Source organism: Rhinoderma darwinii, chromosome 7 (assembly GCF_050947455.1).
Source record: "Rhinoderma darwinii isolate aRhiDar2 chromosome 7, aRhiDar2.hap1, whole genome shotgun sequence".
NCBI lineage: Eukaryota > Metazoa > Chordata > Amphibia > Anura > Rhinodermatidae > Rhinoderma > Rhinoderma darwinii.
This window is the reverse complement of record NC_134693.1, coordinates 8,306,855-8,322,745: the sequence shown is the minus strand read 5'-3', so window position 1 is coordinate 8,322,745 and position 15,891 is coordinate 8,306,855. Positions and strand designations below refer to the sequence as shown.

General features: G+C 41.4%; 1 protein-coding gene across 6 annotated transcripts in view; it reads left to right on the top strand.

The window, feature by feature from the left end:
* The window catches only part of DAB1 (DAB adaptor protein 1), a 721,439-nt gene that overhangs the window by 470,950 nt on the left and 234,598 nt on the right, over positions 1–15,891 (top strand). Inside the window, exon 1 of one of the 6 annotated variants that reach the window (XM_075832690.1) lies at positions 12,084–12,167. The exons of the other annotated variants lie outside the window; for them this stretch is intronic. The gene's annotated coding sequence lies outside the window, so the exon portion shown is untranslated. Of the gene's footprint in view, positions 1–12,083; positions 12,168–15,891 lie in introns of those variants that run through there. 6 annotated transcript variants of the gene reach the window in all.

The window sequence follows — 15,891 nt, the reverse complement described above, 5'->3', positions numbered from 1 at the left end:
GATGTATAACTTATACCAGCTGTAGATATATAATTATATACAGAAGATACCCAGGTTATACCAGCATGCCCCATATCACTATATACAAGAAGATGTATAACTTATACCAGCTGTACATATATAATTATATACAGAAGATACCCAGGTTATACCAGCATGCCCCATATCACTATATACAAGAAGATGTATAACTTATACCAGCTGTACATATATAATTATATACAGAAGATACCCAGGTTATACCAGCATGCTCCATATCACTATATACAAGAAGATGTATAACTTATACCAGCTGTACATATATAATTATATACAGAAGATACCCAGGTTATACCAGCATGCTCCATATCACTATATACAAGAAGATGTATAACTTATACCAGCTGTACATATATAATTATATACAGAAGATACCCAGGTTATACCAGCATGCCCCATATCACTATATACAAGAAGATATATAAATTATACCAGATGTACATATATAATTATATACAGAAGATACCCAGGTTATACCAGCATGCTCCATATCACTATATACAAGAAGATGTATAACTTATACCAGCAGTACATATATAATTATATACAGAAGATACCCAGGTTATACCAGCATGCTCCACATCACTATATACAAAAAGATGTATAACTTATACCAGCTGTACATATATAATTATATACAGGAGATACCCAGGTTATACCAGCATGCTCCATATCACTATATACAAGAAGATGTGTAACTTATACCAGCTGTATATATATAATTATATACAGAAGATGCCCAGGTTATACCAGCATGCTCCATATCACTATATACAAGAAGATGTATAACTTATACCAGCTGTACATATATAATTATATACAGAAGATACCCAGGTTATACCAGCATGCTCCATATCACTATATACAGGAAGATGTATAACTTATACCAGCTGTACATATATAATTATATACAGAAGATACCCAGGTTATACCAGCATGCTCCATATCACTATATACAAGAAGATGTTAAACTTATACCAGCTGTACATATATAATTATATACAGAAGATACCCAGGTTATACCAGCATGCTCCATATCACTATATACAAGAAGATGTATAGCTTATACCAACTGTACATATATAATTATATACAGGAGATACCAAGGTTATACCAGCATGCTCCATATCACTATATACCAGAAGATGTATAACTTATACCAGCTGTACATATATAATTATATACAGAAGATACCCAGGTTATACCAGCATGCTTCATATCACTATATACAAGATGTATACCTTATATCAGCTGTACATATATAATTATATACAGAAGATACCCAGGTTATACCAGCATGCTCCATATCACTATATACAAGAAGATGTATAACTTATACCAGCTGTACATATATAATTATATACAGAAGATACCCATGTTATACCAGCATGCTCCATATCACTATATACAAGAAGATGTATAACTTATACCAGCTGTACATATATAATTATATACAGAAGATACCCAGGTTATACCAGCATGCTCCATATCACTATATACAAGAAGATGTATAACTTATACCAGCTGTACATATATAATTATATACAGAAGATGCCCAGGTTATACCAGCATGCTCCATATCACTATATACAAGAAGATGTATAACTTATACCAGCTGTACATATATAATTATATACAGAAGATACCCAGGTTATACTAGCATGTTCCATATCACTATATACAAGAAGATGTATAACTTATACCAGCTGTACATATATAATTATATACAGAAGATACCCAGGTTATACCAGCATGCCCCATATCACTATATACAGGAAGATGTATAACTTATACCAGCTGTACATATATAATTATATACAGAAGATACCCAGGTTATACCAGCATGCTCCATATCACTATATACAAGAAGATGTATAACTTATACCAGCTGTACATATATCATTATATACAGAAGATACCCAGGTTATACCAGCATGCTCCATAGCACTATATACAAGAAGATGTATATCTTATACCAGCTGTACATATATAATTATATACAGAAGATACCCAGGTTATACCAGCATGCTCCATATCACTATATACAAGAAGATGTATAACTTATACCAGCTGTACATATATAATTATATACAGAAGATACCCAGGTTATACCAGCATGCTCCATATCACTATATACAAGAAGATGTATAACTTATACCAGCTGCACATATATCATTATATACAGGAGATACCCAGGTTATACCAGCATGCTCCATATCACTGTATACAAGAAGATGTATAATTTATACCAGCTGTACATATATAATTATATAGAGAAGATACCCAGGTTATACCAGCATGCTCCATATCACTATATACAAGAAGATGTATAACTTATACCAGCTGTACATATATATTATATATAGAAGATACCCAGGTTATACCAGCATGCCCCATATCACTATATACAAGAAGATGTATAACTTATACCAGCTGTACATATAAAATTATATACAGAAGATACCCAGGTTATACCAGCATGCTCCATATCACTATATACAGGAAGATGTATAACTTATACCAGCTGTACATATATAATTATATACAGAAGATACCCAGGTTATACCAGCATGCTCCATATCACTATATACAGGAAGATGTATAATTTATACCAGCTGTACATATATAATTATATACAGAAGATACCCAGGTTATACCAGCATGCTCCATATCACTATATACAGGAAGATGTATAACTTATACCAGCTGTACATATATAATTATATACAGAAGATACCCAGGTTATACCAGCATGCTCCATATCACTATATACAAGAAGATGTATAACTTATACCAGCTGTACATATATAATTATATACAGAAGATACCCAGGTTATACCAGCATGCTCCATATCACTATATACAAGAAGATGTATAGCTTATACCAACTGTACATATATAATTATATACAGGAGATACCCAGGTTATACCAGCATTCTCCATATCACTATATACAAGAAGATGTATAACTTATACCAGCTGTACATATATAATTATATACAGAAGATACCCAGGTTATACCAGCATGCTCCATATCACTATATACAAGAAGATGTATAACTTATACCAGCTGTAGATCTATAATTATATACAGAAGATACCCAGGTTATACCAGCATGCTCCACATCACTATATACAAGAAGATGTATAACTTATACCAGCTGTACGTATATAATTATATACAGAAGATACCCAGGTTATACCAGCATGCTCCATATCACTATATACAAGAAGATGTATAACTTATACCAGCTGTACATATATAATTATATACAGAAGATACCCAGGTTATACCAGCATGCTCCATATCATTATATACAAGAAGATGTATAACTTATACCAGCTGTACATATATAATTATATACAGAAGATACCCAGGTTATACCAGCATGCTCCATATCACTATATACAAGAAGATGTATAACTTATACCAGCTGTACATATATAATTATATACAGAAGATACCCAGGTTATACCAGCATGCTCCATATCATTATATACAAGAAGATGTATAACTTATACCAGCTGTACATATATAATTATATACAGAAGATACCCAGGTTATACCAGCATGCTCCATATTACTATAAGCAAGAAGTTGTATAACTTATACCAGCTGTACATATATAATTATATACAGAAGATACCCAGGTTATACCAGCATTCTCCATATCACTATATACAAGAAGATGTATAACTTATACCAGCTGTACATATATAATTATATACAGGAGATACCCAGGTTATACCAGCATGCTCCATATCACTATATACAAGAAGATGTATAACTTATACCAGCTGTACATATATAATTATATACAGAAGATACCCAGGTTATACCAGCATGCTCCATATCACTATATATAAGAAGATGTATAACTTATACCAGCTGTACATATATAATTACATACCAGGCGTGTTCCAGTATATAATTTAATATACACCATTGCCATCTTTCTCCATTTTTGATGGTGTTTATGGCAGAAGACAATGTGATGCTGTTGGATATTTGCTGACATTGACTAATGACCATTCTCCATTATTTGCAGCCCAGTCTTGACATTATGATGCAGCATTTTGTGTATTATTTATATTCCTGGTTTGTCAGTGACCATTAGATGTTCAGATCTCGTGTATTATGAACGTGTCCATATTATATGCCAATAAATCGTCACCAGTGCTGAGTGTTGAGCGTGATCCGTCGTCTATTCTTCCTTCTGTCGATGAGGATTTTTATCATTCTTATGGGACTTTTTCTTGCCAAGACAGGACAGTTTGACTGTTCAACAAATAATGAGCCGCGGCGCGTTTGTTGCTTCCATTTAGCTCTGTCTGATTAATGTGAAATGATCAAATGTGTTCTACAAGACGGAGATTACATCAAGAGCCTGGCACAGTATGACTGCAGGTCACCTTGACGGTAATGATTACGCCGGGGTCCTGTCATCTGTCACCTGTGTTTTCTGGGGGTAAATGTGATGTTTTGATTAGTCAAATGTTTTCTTTTCTTTGGGTTTTGTGATGTTTTACTGCTGGAATTTCAGAAATGTGAAAATTTAGCTCTTTTTTTTTTAATGTTTCTTATTGGTTAACAAAACTCTGTAAAATCAGGGGTGTACGCAGAAACATAGCGCTCCATGAGAACCTCAGAATGGGCTGTTTTTAGGGCAAATGTTCATTGCTGCTCAATTTCATAATATATCTGTATAGGGGAACTATGACTTCATAACTTATACAATCCTTGCTACCTGCACCTACCACTAGGGGGAGCTCACTGCATATGGATTTACAGCTTTTATTGAACTCAATGAAAGCTGCAAAAATCTGTATGCTGTGAGCTCCCTCTAGTGGTGGCTGCAGGTAGCTACTATTAACAGTGTCAGGACCCTCCCAGCCGGACCCTATAGCAATGGCATGTCCTGCTTCTATGATATGTACATCACTGCCTCAATGTGTATCTATGAGGGATGCACAGTGCAGATTTTGACTGGTCTCTAGCACTTTAATCAGGTGTAACCTTCTTTATTTAACTCATCTCTATAAGTCACTGCAGATTATAAAGAGCTGCGCTCACTCTGCGAACGTCCATTTGTAAACAATGTGACTATATTAATATCACAGGACCAAATCCCCTGATGATTCTAAAGAACCAATGTGGTCATGTGACATCACCTCCCAACTAATGCAATTATTCACATTTCATTTACTACAGTTGTGCCTGCGCCCGTTTCGGTAAATGACTTCAGCTGCCAAAGTTCAGCAAAAATGGCCCAATTGTGTTAAAACATGCTCCATACTAGTCAGTCAAATATTTTGAAATCTGTTTCATCTCATGACATCACCCCCATGAATGTAGAACAATCGACTAAACAAGTTTTACAAGTTGAGACAAAAAGTGTTGTGCAATCAATGGCGTAACTACCGCTGTAGCATCCATGGCAGCTGCTACGAGGCCCGCGGCATGAGGGGGCCCGTGCCACCCGCCGTCACGCACCCTACTTTGCCCGGTGGTGCCGCTAGCAACCGCAATGGCTGCTACAGCGGGAGCGACGCGACATTCAACAGTATCTGCGTTCTTGGGACGCAGATACTATTGAACGCTATGGCAGAGCAAGGAGGTAGCTCCCTACTCTGCCGTTTACTAGGCTACAGGCCACGTTCGGCCTGCAGCCTATCAGGTGCAGGGACAGGATGATGTCACTGGATTACGCCGGCGTACGCAAGGATCCCGTCGGCGTTGATTTGCTACGTTTGTTGCGGGAACTAGGTGAGTATGACTTTTTTGCTTTATTTGTTTGGGGTCGCTATATGGCACTATCTACAGGGGGTTGTATGGCACTATATACGCGGGGAGCTGTATGACGCTATCTACAGGGGGTGATATCTGCAGGGGGACTGTATGGCACTATCTACAAGCGGGGTGTGGCACTGTCTACAGGGGGGGCTGTATGGAGCAATCCACAAGGGTCACTATCTACAGGGGTCACTATCTATAGGGGTCACTATCTACATGGGTCACTATCTGCAGGGGTCACTATCTATAGGGGTGACTATCTACAGGGGTCACTATCTACAGGGGTCACTATCTATAGGGGTCACTCACTATCTACAGGGGTCACTCACTATCTACAGGGGTCACTCACTATCTACAGGGGTCACTCACTATCTACAGGGGTCACGATCTATAGGGGTCACTATCTACAGGGGTCACGATCTATAGGGGTCACTATCTACATGGGTCACTATCTACAGGGGGCACTATCTACAAGGGGGGCAGTTTGTGTCACCGAGGGGAGGCCCAGTAAAAAGTTTGCTATGGGGCCCAGTCTTTCTTAGTTACTCCCCTCTGTGCAACATTGTTACTATATGGATTTATGTTTAATACCATGGGAACTAAGAAGAGTGGCATTGATACATTGACCTTGACAATGTTTGGTTGGCATGAGGGCATTGTATGGGAGGGGGATCAGGGATTATATACCATCACTGTGATAGTCCATCCTAAATTCAGTAATTGTGAGCCTCAAACTATTTGCTATAAGGCCCCTGGGCAGGTGATCTTTATGGCGTTGGTTGTTTATTTGCTATTTAGGACCGTGCATCAGTCATTCCTGCATTTGCTCAATAAAGGGACGGGTGGGGGCCAGGACGTGGTGTGTTTTGCTCGGCTGTAAAGATTGGCATCGAAATTGGGTCTTAAAATGCAGTTTAGAAGAATGTCGCTGAATCCGTGCGTCTGCACAATGTGATAAATCTCATTCATGAGGGAGAGGAGAACAAGTCCAACGTAAAGTGCTCTATGTGCTTTCCTTTTATTGATTGAGACATAGAAAGAGATATTAACCTCTCCTAAAAGGTGGAGCGACTCGGTATGAGCCATTTCGGGGCTTCCAGGACAAATCACCCTTTTAGAACTTTCGTGGCTCCACCATAAAACCTAGATTATTTGACCATAACGACAAGGTGAGCTACGTCATCTTCAGCTTGACTTTGTGATAGCCAAGGACAGGCCGTCTTTTACCGTCACCTAATGCGAGGACCACTCAGTAGACACACTTTTTATGGTCCATTCATTGAAAGTCTCACCCCCCCCCCCCCATACTGCAAACATTGCTGATCTTGATCTTGAACTTGGAGTTTTTCCGGAAGTCTGCAGTAAAGTTCGAGGAGCCCAGAGGCTGGGAAATGTTGGTACATATCCAAAGCCGGTGTTCCTTTTGAGATTTGTAGCCTTCCGTTTCTGTAAATCCAAGATATTGATGGTCGTCTTCTGTGAAACGCTCTTGGTTTCTTCAGGTCCTTGTTCTATATCTGAGGATCTTCTTCTGGAGGCTCAGTACTCAGTGGTGGGACCAGGGAGCAGTAAAAGTCAGATCTATCCAGGACATCCCCCCGAAAGGACCGCTCTAAATATTATATTATATTCTGTCTCCCAGATAACGGCACAAGAACAAGGTCTTCATGTCATGTAATCTTCTGGAAAGGTATCAAGATGAAGAAAAGAACAAATAGATGATGAGCGCTCTCCCGGGAATGTTGTTCAGATACCCATCGGCTGGTGCAGGGCGGTAGCTGGGGTTTCCTACACCCGGGCAGAGGTTCTGTCTTCTGCTCTTGCTCTGTATTGAAATACTCCGGCAAAGGCAAAGTGGCTTATTGGCGGCCCCGTGGTGAATTCACCGTAGTCTTCCTGCTCTTCTTTCTTGAGACAATGCAACGAGAATCTGATGTCCTGACCCATATGATGTTATTGACCCAAATGTAGCCCATTTTAGGGCTTAGAATTAGAGATGAGCAAATTAATGCTAAATGAATAGAATTCAGTCCAAATTTCCCAAGAGTTTTGGACATGTCCCTGGCGGCCTCCTGAGATGATGCAGTTTTGTCCCATGTGACCGCTGCAACCAATCACAGGCTGCAAGGGTCACATTAGAGAAAACTATTTCATCTCAGGAGTCTGCCAGGGATGCGTCAGAGCAGCGGTCACATGGGACAACTCAACGTCATCCCAGGAGGCCGGCAGAGGAGCGTCACTACAGAAGACCAGGGGAGGTGAGTATGGTATCTTTTTATTTTTAGCGGTGAAATCACCAGCCGTGTTTGACTCTTTGATGTCTTCTAAGACTGTATCTAAGTTGGATTCAGTCCTAGAAAACCTCAGAAAGTCAGACAGGACAATACGGGAAACTTGCGATTCCCATCAACTTTATTCGATCAGAATCGAGTTGGATCCAATAGAATCGGCCCGAAACAAATTTTGGTAAATTTGCTGATTTCTACTTAGAATATCTCCCCAACAGAGAACAAGATAGGTATGCCTGCCTCGTTTTCTGGAGAAGGGGTATACAAATCCCCCAAATCCATTGTTTCTGTCAATAATGTCTTCATCATAGCCATCTCATTGTCTGCATCGTTACATTGGGTGAGACAATAATATCTTTCTCTATTATCATATTCCCTGAATATTCAAGTCTCCATACAGATCCATGATCTTCAAGATGCTCTCCATGTCTATTTTTCGTCTCGACCACCTCTGAGGGTCTTCACTGGGACACCTTGTCTGCAGAAGGCATCACAGCTCTTGGCATATATCATGAGAAGTTCAAAAATTGCTCCATAATTTGGTAAAACATGAGATATTGTGGTCAGTTCTCCATAATGAATCTTATATTTGAGCGTCTATGGGAGAAAAATGGCCGCAGTCCCAATAATCCCTGCACTTCTAGGGAGGATGGTGCCATTAGAAGGTCTATGGGGGTTATCCTTCAATCCACTGGAGATAAGAGGACAAATTTAGTAAAGAAGCAGAAATGCCTCACACTTAAAGCGATGCTCTTCATTCTATGAAATATATAAGGTCCCCCGCCCGCCGTTGTGTATATACGGTTATGCCAAAAGGGCAGATGGTCTCCTTGGAAATATTCCAAGTTTCCGATCTTCACTGGGATTTCTTCACAATATGTTTCTGCACAATTAGAAAACATTTATGTGCAATTCTTATAGATACATGTAGGCGGAGGAGCTGCAGCCAGTTCTACTATAAACGTGTAGTTACAATATGTTCCCTTGTATTACACAATATACGGTAATTTATGCAAAATTCATATTTATTGGACAAAAGTTGTTTTCCAAAATTGAAGCTTAATCGTTATATAATAGAAAGTTCTTCATGTTTCAATTCCTCATCATTTCCACAAATTCTGCTTGCTGTCAGTGAATGGAATATTCAGATATTTTCCCACGAACGTTTCCCTCTTCCCCCTCATGAAATGAGTCTCTTACAGACACTGAGGGAGAGAAACTGCAGCTGCATCCCCTTCCTCCCTTTCTAGTATTTACTGTTTTACGCGAGAATTTTTTTGTGGGGGAGTTACTGAGGAGGTCTGTGAACATTTACATAAAAATACTGATTCGTAAAATATATAGAGAGTGGCCCGCTCCCCACAACTTGCTTAAAAAGTCGTGGCTAGCAAATTGTAATGTGAGCAGTCTCTTCTGGAGGCTCTGTGGTTTCCTTTCTCATGGGGTCCACTATGGGAGTAATTGAAATTGGCCCTTTGAGGGTATGTTCACACAGGGCGGATATGCTGCGTAAAAGCACACAGTGCATCCGCCCTGGTCGCCGCAGGGAATTCCGGCTGCAAAACCGCACCGAATTGTGGTGGCGTTTTTCGGTCGGAATGCCGTGAATACTTATCATGCCGACGCGTCCCTCCGACGTTCTGCAGCCCTGGGATTTGCTGTGGCGGTCACATGGGATGAAACCATCCCAGGAGGCCGACCTGGACGTAGAAAACACAGAATTCTGGGTAAATATAAGTTTATTATTTTTCGTTGCGTTTTTTTTGCAGCGGAATCGCTGTTTTTCCGCCACAACCAACGCAACATCTGCTATTTGTCGCGGGTTTTACCTCCAACAGCACTAAGTAACGTGAAGCCCCCGTGCTGCTGGATTTATAGGATGATTCTTGTGTATAAAGTCTCACATTCGCCCCAACTTGCGTGATTTTTATTTCCCTTCATCTATAAACCTTTGCTCCCGGGCCATTGAGCCTCTGGTTTCCAGTATTTACTCTCTGTTTCGCTTTCATTTGCAGCCGGCACTATTTATTGGATTAAAAGTGTGACTTTGGCTAATGGCGATAACCCCAGTAAGCGTTACGATGCGTGACGGAGCGCGTATTGTGTAGTAATACTTGACATTGTTTCTTACATCGGCTATAGAGACGCTTATAGCAGCGATTGCATTTAAAGATTTTTTTTTAACCAATTCCAATGGATTAACACCAAGGTCCATGAACCGCAGAGAGAAGCCAAGAGGACGTCTGCCAGCTCAGCGGGATTCGTTATCCAAGTAATGTTAATTTGCAGAGCTGGCATCTTGTCTTATCTGCTGATGTACAGAGCTTGATATGGCTGCAGACCTGCAGAATGCCAAACGGGCTCGACACTTACCGGAAAGACGCCAAAAGACAACCAGCACTTCAATGATTGATACATTTATTCCATGTGCGACTGATGTTTGCAGTTATCAGAGGTACGGTGATTCGTTATCACTATAAACCCGGTCATTATAACCAGACGTCCTCTATAGAGGGCACAGCGTGTTAATATACTCTAATGACTTATATAGGTTACAGTATTATAAAGGTCAGGCCCCACCAATGGACAGCACTTCATGGGTTACTTTTAGTCTAAAAAGTAAATTTACTTAACTCATCATGTATGTATATAGTTTGTGTATTATACTCCAGTTACTTCCAGAGCTGCGCTCATAATCCTTCTATTTCCTGTTTGCTCTCCGAAGCCCATATATTCATTTTTGCCACCTGCTGATTCAGGTGTTCGGAGCCTGCTCTAATGTGGTGGCAAATGTACAATAGTCTGAAAAAAGATACCTCCTCAGTCACCAAAAAAATGTATTGCAATAATGTAGTAAATTGTAGACATGGGAGGAGGGGAAAAAATGAAGGGGAGGGGTGCATCTTCAGATTCGCTCTTTGAGTGTTTCTGTGATTCTGCATGCTGTGAGAGGGGGGACGGAGCTGCAGAGCACAGCACTGGGATGTGGGGGCAGCAGGAAACTTCACCATAGTAAGGGCAAATTTCACCCCAGAAAGATCCTGCCCAATCTGCAAGAAAAGTCATACATTTACAGAAGCCAAAATATTCAGGATTAATGCAAAGTTTCTGGCTGCACAACATCTAATACACAAGTAGAATAGAGAGAGTTGATCCAGCGCTGCAGGAATGTGGTTTAAAAAGGAACGTATTCCCAATTTTATTCATATCAAAAAGCTTTCAAATTCGATAACAGGCAGACTTGGCATCTAGGCAGTAGTCGGTAGGTATAGTGAGCCACATTCCTGCAGCGCTGGATCAACTCTCTATTCTACTATTGCCTACCGTGGACCGTTGCGGAGATCCGAGCGAAGCAGGACTATCAGGCGTTGGGCTGGTAAGCTGGAGGTTTCCTCCCCCTGTTCTAGTATCTAATACACAACTACAGCGGCAGAGGGACGGAGAATATTTGTTCTGGTAACAATCTGCTTAAAGGAAGTCGAGGATGAAAGTTTATTACATTAATTTCCTCTTAGACCATCGAGTGATAAGGAAGATAATTCATTATACTCTGGAATAACTTGTAATCTTCTTTACATTTTAGGGTAAAGAGTTAATTAGTCTTTATAATTTACTGACTCATAGCAACAGCTCTGAAGATAAAATATAAGGTAGGGAGGGAGAGGAGGGAGATGGAGGTGAAGAGACAGAGAAGATAAGGCAGACACTTGGTGTAGCAGACACTTGGCGTAGTAGATGACACTTGGGACAGATGATGAACTGGACTCCGACATTAGACTTTGCACTGGAACAAATACAATTACCGGATTCAGGATATGGGGACACAGGGTGCAAATAAAGGACCATTTGCAATAACGAACATGGGCAGACACAACAACGCTCAGGCAAGGAGGAAGAGGGCAGAGTCCTTTATATAATCCAGGGTGCGTGGGGATTGGATAGGAATCTTTTTACTTTAAGGCCAGGAACAAGTGCGCACGCACCCTAAGGACAGCGGAGCAGTGCGGCCGCGTGGATGGAGTTCATCGGTCTGCGGTCGCTGCAGGGTAAGTGATGCTGGCAGTCTGCGACCATTACAGTCAGGAGGGATGGGGTAGAGAGGAGGGAGACAGAGGGGGAACAAATGGTGGGGAGGGAGAAGGAGAGGTGGAAAGAGAGGGAGAGAGTTGGAGAGAAAGAGAGGTGGAAACAGAGGAGGTTAAAGGGAGAAAGGGAATAGGAAGGTGGAGAGAAAAGGAGGGAGAGAAGGAAAGAAGAGAGCAAGAGAAGAGGGGGAGAGAGAAAGAGGGAGAGAGAGGGCACTAGAGAGTGTTGGAGAAGGGAGGACAGTAGGGAGATTGAGAAGAAAGAATTAAGATGATGGAGCAAGAGAAAAAGGGACAGAGAGTGAATGGGAGGGAGATAAAGAAAGGGGGTGCAAAGGGAGCATTGGGTGGGAGAGATATGGGGGGGTAACATAGGTGAGAAAGCTAAAAGGTGAGGTGGGAATAGGGAGAGAAAGAGAGAGAGAGAGAAGAGGGTAAGAAGAAGTAAAATGAGGGAGCAAGAGAGAAAAAGGGATAAAGAGTGAATGTGAGGGAGATAAAGAAAGGGGTGCAAGAGAGAGAAGAGGAGAGGAAGAGAAAGGGGGACAACAAAGTCGGCTTGTGTCCATCAGTAGATATAGATACACATTATTTGCATACCAGCGATACTGCCCATACCATTCTTGCTTTTCATTGACCTGTTACAATGCCGCTTAGATTAATGTAATTAACTTTACAAATCTGATAAATAAACTCGCTTCACATTCATTTGTTTTCACTGATGTCCCGGATCTGGGGTTTGATACAAGTTGTGTTCATTTTATAAAGACTTTAATCTTTGTCAATTGTGCGCTGAGCAGTGATTGATACATTTCGTCGCACTGTATCATTTCCATTAAAGCTACTTGGCACCGGGCCGGCTTTTCCTTTTCCTGTGTGAATAGAGAAAGCAGAGACACGTTCTCCCATTGTAGCAGGTTCTATGGGTTGTACAGCAGCTTTTATGTCATCATTAAAACTCAGGAGGAGATTGGACGGCGCTACAGCCAAGTAATAGTGTCAGTCAGAGGTTACATAATGTTATTATTATGGGTGGGGGGTTTCTTGTTCCATTTAGGGGGATTAATGGAAGAAAAAGTAAGTGACCCATTTGGAATGACCTGGATCTCTGCAATGATTACTAATAAAATGTGATCTGTTTGTCATCTAAGTCACAATTATAGACAAACACAATGTAACTAATCTAATAACACAAAACTGCTGTATTGTCCATGTCTTTTATTAAGCACATTGAGTAATTATCCGTAGTGCAGGGAGAAAAAGTAAAAACCTCTGTGTTAATGACTTCTCCCCAAAAACGAATTGGCAAAAGGTGTTTCAATTAAAAAGATGAGCTTGGAAGTGTGGGTTTCACAGGTGCTTTGCCTATTAAATAAAGGCACACACAGCCTGGTTACGGACAAATCTGTTCTTCTCAAGAAAGAGTGGTTAGTATGAACCATGCCTCCAGACAAGCAACTTTCAGAAGACCTCAGAAGACTTGTTATAGACACATGTATAGCAGGAAAAAAACTACAAAAGCATTGCTAAAGACCTGGGTGTACATCAATCCACGGTTAGCCAAATTTTCTACAAATGGAGAAAATTCAGGACTGTTGCTACTCTCCATAGGAGTAAGAGCACAAGAAGCAATCCTGAAATAGGTGAGAAAGAATAAAGGGTAACAGCAAAAGACTTACTGAAGACTCTATAAACTGCAAAAACCTATGATCATGTGTCCACTATCAGAGAAAAGTATCTCAAGTTGGCCCGAGACCTCCTGGATGTTCCACAATGATTCTGGAAAAAATTTACAAATAAGTCAAAAGTTTAACATTTTAGCAGAAATACACAATGTTATGTAGAGGAAAAAGAACAGTGCTCATCAACACCAAAACCTTATCCCAACTGTGAAACATTGTGGAGGGGGCATGATAGAGGGAGCATGGTGGATGTAGACAGGTGGAGGGAGCATGGTAGAGGTAGACAGGTGGAGGTAGACAGGTGGAGGGAGCATGGTGGAGGGAGGATGGTGGAGAAAGCATAGTGGAGGGAGGATAGTGGAATGGAGAATCATGGTGAAGGGAGCATGGTGGAGGGAGGATCGTGGAGGGAGAATGGTGGAGGGAGCATTGTGAAAGGAGCATGGTGGAGGAGCATGGTGGAGGGAGTATGGTGGAGGGAACATGGTGGTGAGAACATGGTGGAGGAGCATGTTGGAGGGAGTATGGTGGAAGGAGCATGGTTGAGGGAGCATGGTGGAGGGAGCATGGTGGTGAGAACATGGTGGAGGAGCATGTTGGAGGGAGTATGGTGGAAGGAGCATGGTTGAGGGAGCATGGTGGAGGGAGCATGGTGGAGGGAGCATGGTGGAGGGAGCATGGTGAAAGGAGCATGGTGGAGGGAGTATGGTGGAGGGAGTATGGTGGAGGGAGCACGGTGGAGGAAGGATGGTGGAGGGAGCATGGTGGAATGGAGCATGTTGGAGGGAGGATAGTGGAAGGAGCATGGTGGAGGAAGCATGGTGGAGAGAGATCATGGTGGAATGGAACATCATGGAGAAGGGAGCACGGTGGTGGGAGCATGGTGGAGGAGCATGGTGGAATAGAGCATTATGGTGAAGGGAGGATGGTGGAGGGAGCATGGTGAAAGGAGCATGGTGGAGGGAGGATGGTGGAGGGAGCATGGTGGAGGAAGCATTGTGAAGGGAGGATGGTGGAGGGAGTATGGTGGAGGGAGTATGGTGGAGGGAGGATGGTGGAGGAGCATGGTGGAGTGAGCATGGTGGAGTGAGCATGGTGGAGTATGATGGAAGGAACATGGTGGAGGGAACATCATGGTGGAGGGAGCATCATGGTGAAGTGGAGACCATGGTTTGGGCCTGCTTTGCTGCTTCAGGACCTGGATTCCTTGCGGAAATTGTGGGAATAATAAATTTAAAGATGTATCCAAACATTTTACAGGAGAATGTAAGAGCAGCAGTCCATGATCACAAGCTGAAGAGGCATTGGGTGATGCAACAAGACAATGACCAAAAGTACACAAGTAAATGAACTAAAGAATGGTTGAAGAAAATTTGTGTTTTGGAGTGGTGAAGTCGGAGTCCGGATGAGATGCTGCGGTATGACCTGAAAACGACTGTACACGCACGGCATCCCAAAAATATTCATCAACCAAAACACATTTGCAGGAAAGAATTGTCCAAACTTCCTCCTCAACGCTGTGCAAATCTTATTTTCAGCTACAGGAAACCTTGGTGGAGATGATTGCTGCTAAAAGTGGATCTACAGGTGATTAAATTCAAGGGTTCACTTACTTTTTCTCCCCACACTGTGAATCGTTACTCGATATTCTCAATAAAAGACATGAACAGTACAGCAATTTTGTGGAATTAGTTTAGTTACATTGTGTTTGTCAATAATTGTCACCTCGATAACAATCAGACCAATAATTATTAGTAATCAATGCAAAAATCCAGGCCATTCTGAAGGGTTCACTTACTTTTTCTTGCACCTGCAGATAAATAGATGTGCTCCTCCATATTGACCATGTTTAGCTCCTTCCTCCATTATCGCTTCACGACCTGAGGCAGCTGACTCCTGTAATTACTGATCAATAGAACGATCCGCACTTTGCTCCCGTGCTCTGCCTCCCTCTGATATTATAGATAAGGTCCCCATTGCCAGATATAATGTCCGTATAATAT